Genomic DNA, 7,217 nt, shown 5'->3' on the forward strand with positions numbered 1-7,217 from the left:
GTATCAAATCAATGGCACAATCGTGCGGACGGTGCGGGGGCAGCGTGAGTGCCAGATCTTTGCTGAAGACGTCAGCAAGGTCGTGGTACTCGGCTGGCACCGCCGCCAGATTGGGGGGGACTAAAACCTCCTCCTTAGCTGTCACACCGGGTGGAACCGAGGATCCTAAACACTCCCGGTGGCAGGTTTCGCTCCACTGAACCACAACCCCAGACGGCCAATCAATCCGGGGATTGTGTTTTAACACCCATGGAAAACCCAATATCACTCGGGAGGTAGAAGGTGTTACATAAAACACAATCTCCTCCCTGTGATTCCCAGACACCACCAATGTCACTGGCTGAGTCTGGTGTGTGATTAGTGGAAGAAGGGTGCCATCTAGTGCCCGCACCGACAATGGTGACGGTAAGGCCACTAGAGGGAGCCCGACCTCCTTTGCCCATCTGCTATCCAGCAGATTTCCCTCCGACCCCGTGTCCACCAGTGCTGGGGCGTGAAGGGTTAAATCCTCACTCAGGATCGTGACTGGGATTCGTGCAGATTTACGGGGTCTCCCCGCGTGGGTATTGTGACCCACCCTTAGCCCAGTCTCTAAGGACGAGTGCTGCTGTTTTGATCATTTGGGGCATTCTCTCTGTGTGTGCTCAGTTGAGCTACAGAGAAAACACTCTCCATGGATCAGCCTCCTTTGTCTCTGATCTGATCGTTTTTTGGCCCTGCTCGTTTCCATAGCAACGTCAGCAGGGGGAGCTGTTGTCACGTGGAGAGCCCTGGCAGTGGAGCGTGGGGAAGTCGGCTCCCTTTCAGACCCGGGAGGAAGAGGGACGGCTTGTGCCTGACCACGCCCTTCGTCTCGCTCCCGTCGGTGTTCTGTTAATCGGTTGTCTAACCGTATAACCAGGTCGATAAGCCCATCTAAATCCCGCGGCTCGTCCTTCGCCACCAGGTGCTCCTTGAGGACCAGAGACAGTCCGTTTACAAAGGCGGCGCGGAGCGCAACAGCATTCCAGCCGGCTCGCGCTGCCGCGATGCAGAAGTCGACTGCATACTTTGCTGCGCTCCGACACCCCTGTCTTATCGACAGCAGCACACTTGAAGCGGTCTCGCCTCTATGAGGGTGGTCGAACACCTGTCGGAACTCCCTCACAAACTCAGTATAAACCGTTAGGAGCCGTGAATTCTGCTCCCAAAGTGCCGTAGCCCAGGCGCGTGCATCTCCTCGAAGCAAGTTTATAACGTAAGCCACCCGGCTGGCGTCTGACGCGTACATGACGGGACGCTGTGAAAAGACGAGCGAGCACTGCATCAAGAAGTCCGCGCACGTCTCCACACAGCCTCCGTACGGCTCCGGAGGGCTTATGTATGCTTCAGGGGAAGGTAGGGGGGGTCGTTGAACGACCAGCGGAATGTCTGTTTCTGGCACACGGTCAGCAGGAGGAGGTGCTGCAGCAGCGCCCTGATCATGCGCTTCCACCTGGGCGGTGAGAGCCTCTATCCTGCGATTGAGAACACTGCTCTGCTCGGTAACTAAGTCCAACCGAGCGGCAAAGGCGGTTAAGATGTGTTGCAGCTCACCCACCACGCCTCCTGCCTGTTCACCTCGCTCTCCCATTGGCTGTTCATGACGCTGGCCGAGAAATCCTGTTGTGAAAGTGTCGTGACACGGACCCACAACAGGGGGCGTTAATGAACCGACAATGGATAAGCCAAAAAGTAACAATTTAATGTTGTGAATCGCACAACAACGTACAGACAATAACAATATGGTGGACTGTCAATCATACACCAGGTGACGTGTGGGCAGGCTCGACGATAGAAGACGCCTGGAGAGAGAAGAGCTGGATCCCCACACAGCGTCCAACACCAACAAAGCTGAAGAACACCGGAGCCGCCAAGCCCTGCGCCCCAGGTGGCCGCTGTCTTCAGCAGTCAGACCCGGTACTGCTGGCAGAGAACAGAAACAGTCCAGATGAGTGTGAGTTCGCACACTCAGTAATCCCACAGTCTGTATTAAGTAAAGGAGGGAAAACCTCCACCTCCAATCACACACACTCATGCAGCTCCTGGTCAACCACTTATCTGGGTTGGGGTGTGAGGCGAAGCCGTCGCTGTCACACCAAACGCCAATCCCTCAGATAAGGACACACTCCAGGAAAACGGCTGCAACAGAAGTTCAGGTTATTACACACAAAGTGTCAGTCAGCAGAGAAATTACCTGAATGGTAGTTGATTTCTCGGCGAGGAGGTGGAGTTGCAGTCCGGTCTTTGTAGTGGTGGTGATGGGTGACAGCTTGTGTTGATTAATGACAGCTGTCACCTCCAGCAAAGCCGACGCCCTCTCGTGCTTGAAGCCCGCACTTCAAGCAGGGCGCCATCTTGTGGTGGTGGGCCAGCAGTACCTCCTCTTCAGTGGCCCACACAACAGACACCATGTTTCTAAGATTTGTGGGGCCAAGTACAATAACTTCAGTTTTATCTGAGTTTAAAAGCAGGAAATTAGAGGTCATCGATGTCTTTATGTCTGTAAGACAATCCTGCAGTTTAGCTAATTGGTGTGTGTCCTCTGGCTTCATGGATAGATAAAGCTGGGTATCATCTGCGTAACAATGAAAATTTAAGCAATGCCGTCTAATAATACTGCCTAAGGGAAGCATGTATAAAGTGAATAAAATTGGTCCTAGCACAGAACCTTGTGGAACTCCATAATTAACCTTAGTCTGTGAAGAAGATTCCTCATTTACATGAACAAATTGTAATCTATTAGATAAATATGATTCAAACCACCGCAGCGCAGTGCCTTTAATACCTATGGCATGCTCTAATCTCTGTAATAAAATTTTATGGTCAACAGTATCAAAAGCAGCACTGACGTCTAACAGAACAAGTACAGAGATGAGTCCACTGTCTGAGGCCATAAGAAGATCATTTGTAACCTTCACTAATGCTGTTTCTGTACTATGATGAATTCTAAAACCTGACTGAAACTCTTCAAATAGACCATTCCTCTGCAGATGATCAGTTAGCTGTTTTACAACTACCCTTTCAAGAATTTTTGAGAGAAAAGGAAGGTTGGAGATTGGCCTATAATTAGCTAAGATAGCTGGGTCAAGTGATGGTTTTTTAAGTAATGGTTTAATTACTGCCACCTTAAAAGCCTGTGGTACATAGCCAACTAATAAAGATAGATTGATCATATTTAAGATCGAAGCATTAACTAATGGTAGGGCTTCCTTGAGCAGCCTGGTAGGAATGGGGTCTAATAGACATGTTGATGGTTTGGAGGAAGTAACTAATGAAAAAAACTCAGACAGAACAATCGGAGAGAAAGAATCTAACCAAATACCGGCATCACTGAAAGCAGCCAAAGATAACGATACGTCTTTGGGATGGTTATGAGTAATTTTTTCTCTAATAGTTAAAATTTTATTAGCAAAGAAAGTCATGACGTCATTACTAGTTAAAGTTAAAGGAATACTCGGCTCAATAGAGCTCTGACTCTTTGTCAGCCTGGCTACAGTGCTGAAAAGAAACCTGGGGTTGTTCTTATTTTCTTCAATTAGTAATGAGTAGTAAGATGTCCTAGCTTTACGGAGGGCTTTTTTATAGAGCAACAGAATCTTTTTCCAGGCTAAGTGAAGATCTTCTAAATTAGTGAGATGCCATTTCCTCTCCAACTTACGGGTTATCTGCTTTAAGCTGCGAGTTTGTGAGTTATACCACAGAGTCAGTCACTTCTGATTTAAAGCTGTCTTTTTCAGAGGAGCTACAGCATCCAAAGTTGTCTTCAATGAGGATGTAAAACTATTGACGAGATACTCTATCTCACTTACAGAGTTTAGGTAGCTACTCTGCACTGTGTTGGTATATGGCATTAGAGAACATAAAGAAGGAATCATATCCTTAAACCTAGTTACAGCGCTTTCTGAAAGCCTTCTAGTGTAATGAAACTTATTCCCCACTGCTGGGTAGTCCATCAGAGTAAATGTAAATGTTATTAAGAAATGATCAGACAGAAGGGAGTTTTCAGGGAATACTGTTAAGTCTTCAATTTCCATACCATAAGTCAGAACAAGATCTAAGATATGATTAAAGTGGTGGGTGGACTCATTTACATTTTGAGCAAAGACAATTGAGTCTAATAATAGATTAAATGCAGTGTTGAGGCTGTCATTCTCAGCATCTGTGTGGATGTTAAAACCGCCCACTATAATTATCTTATCTGAGCTAAGCACTAAGTCAGACAAAAGGTCCGAAAATTCACAGAGAAACTCACAGTAATGACCAGGTGGACGATAGATAATAACAAATAAAACTGGTTTTTTGGACTTCCAATTTGGATGGACAAGACTAAGAGTCAAGCTTTCAAATGAATTAAAGCTCTGTCTAGGTTTTTGATTAATTAATAAGCTGGAATGGAAGATTGCTGCTAATCCTCCGCCTCGGCCCGTGCTACGAGCATTCTGGCAGTTAGTGTGACTCGGGGGTGTTGACTCATTTAAACTAACATATTCATCCTGCTGTAACCAGGTTTCTGTAAGGCAGAATAAATCAATATGTTGATCAATTATTATATCATTTACTAACAGGGACTTAGAAGAGAGAGACCTAATGTTTAATAGACCACATTTAACTGTTTTAGTCTGTGGTGCAGTTGAAGGTGCTATATTATTTTTTCTTTTTGAATTTTTATGCTTAAATAGATTTTTGCTGGTTATTGGTGGTCTGGGAGCAGGCACCGTCTCTACGGGGATGGGGTAATGAGGGGATGGCAGGGGGAGAGAAGCTGCAGAGAGGTGTGTAAGACTACAACTCTGCTTCCTGGTCCCAACCCTGGATAGTCACGGTTTGGAGGATTTAAGAAAATTGGCCAGATTTCTAGAAATGAGAGCTGCTCCATCCAAAGTGGGATGGATGCCGTATCTCCTAACAAGACCAGGTTTTCCCCAGAAGCTTTGCCAATTATCTATGAAGCCCACCTCATTTTTGGACACCACTCAGACAGCCAGCAATTCAAGGAGAACATGCGGCTAAACATGTCACTCCCGGTCCGATTGGGGAGGGGCCCAGAGAAAACTACAGAGTCCGACATTGTTTTTGCAAAGTTACACACCGATTCAATGTTAATTTTAGTGACCTCCGATTGGCGTGACCGGGTGTCATTACTGCCGACGTGAATTACAATCTTACCAAATTTACGCTTAGCCTTAGCCAGCAGTTTCAAATTTCCTTCAATGTCGCCTGCTCTGGCCCCCGGAAGACAATTGACTATGGTTGCTGGTGTCACTAACTTCACATTTCTCAAAACAGAGTCGCCAATAACCAGAGTTTGATCCTCGGCGGGTGTGTCGCCGAGTGGGGAAAAACGGTTAGAAATGTGAACGGGTTGGCGGTGTACACGGGGCTTCTGTTTAGGACTACGCTTCCTCCTCACAGTCACCCAGTCGGCCTGCTTTCCCGGCTGCTCGGGATCTGCCAGAGGGAAACTAACGGCGGCTAAGCTACCTTGGTCCGCATCGACTACAGGGGCCTGGCTAGCTGTAGAATTTTCCACGGTGCGGAGCCGAGTCTCCAATCGCCCAGCCTGGCCTCCAAAGCTACGAATATGCTACACTTATTACAAGTACCATTACTGCTAAAGGAGGCCGAGGAATAACTAAACATTTCACACCCAGAGCAGAAAAGTGCAGGAGAGACAGGAGAAGCCGCCATGCTAAACCGGCTAAGAGCTAGTAGCTGCGCTAAGCTAGCGGATTCCTAAAAACACACAAAGTGAATAATGTGTAAATAATTTAGAGGCGATTCAGCAGAGGGAGTGCTTTAGTTAAGGCATGTGAAGATTTCACTGTGAAACAAATCATTATCTAGTTAACTAGATCAATCTAACTGCGCAGATTAACAGCTAACAGATACAGCAAAACACCGCTGTGCTCCAGAACAGGAAGTGATACAATACCGCAGTGAGAGCCAACCACCAGTAGAGGCAAGCCTCGAATGATCCCAAACACACCGCTCGGGCAACAAAGGAGTGGATCCGTAAAAAGCATTTCAAAGTCCTGGAGTGGCCAAGCAGTCCCCACACCTCAACCCCATAGAAAATCTGTGGAGGGAGTTGAAAGTCCATGTTGCCCAGCGACAGCCCCAAAACATCACTGCTCTAGCGAAGATCTGCATGGAGGAATGGGCCAAAATACCAGCTACAGTGTGTGCACACCTGGTGAAGACTTACATGAAACGTTTGACCTCTGTCATTGCCAACAAAGATTATGTTACAAAGTATTGAGTTGAACTTTTGTTATAGACCAAATACTTATTTTCCACCATAAATAATTTACAAATACATTCTTTAAAAATCCTACAATGTGATTTCCTGTTTTTTTTTTTTCTCATTTTGTCTTTCATAGTTGAAGGGTACCTAAGATGAAAATTACAGACCTCTCTCATCTTTCTAAGTAGGGGAACTTGCACAATCATGGGTTGACAAAATACTTTTTTACCCCACTGTAAGTGTCAAGGGTCATATGGTTTCTTCAGACTTTATTCTGTATAATTGTTGTGTGGGCCGCCCGAAGAGGAGGTACTGCTGGCCCAACACCAGAAGGCGCCCTGCCTGATGTCGGGCTTCAGGCACCAGTCGCCTTGCAGGGGCACCAGGAGCACCTGAGCTGACAGCTGTCAGTCATCAACCATCATCACATCATCACCATAAAAGCCTGGGAGAATCATCAGAACCCTGCCGAGTTATCAGCTTACCCGTCAGGTAACCTACTCAGCCGCTTTGTGCCGTTTGCACATTTACTGCTTCTGATTTTTGCAGTCGTAACCTTTGGTATACTCGCAGCTTGGAGCTGGGTTTGTGGAAGTTGGAGGGAGTTGGCATTTCCACTCCTCACTTCTCTTATCTTTAAGTATACTGTTGGTACTGCACATATTCAGTGTTCCTGTTTTCTGGGAGTGGTGGAGTTTTCCCTCAGGAGAGGAACTGAACTGTTTGCTCTAACCTGTGTCTGTTCCTGCCAGCAGTACCAGATCTGACAGCTGGGAGCAGTGGCCACCTGGGGACTCGGGATTTGGCGGCTCCAGTGTGTTGCAGGTCTCCATTGGCGGTGGAACCTTGTGGGTCCTGGCTCTTCTCTGGATAAGGCGTCTCCTATCCTCGGGCCTGCCCACACGTACCTTCTTATGGAACTTTTGATTGACAGACTAAAGCAGTATTTGAC

The sequence above is a fragment of the Thalassophryne amazonica genome, chromosome 17 (assembly GCF_902500255.1).
Source record: "Thalassophryne amazonica chromosome 17, fThaAma1.1, whole genome shotgun sequence".
NCBI classification, from domain to species: Eukaryota; Metazoa; Chordata; class Actinopteri; order Batrachoidiformes; family Batrachoididae; genus Thalassophryne; species Thalassophryne amazonica.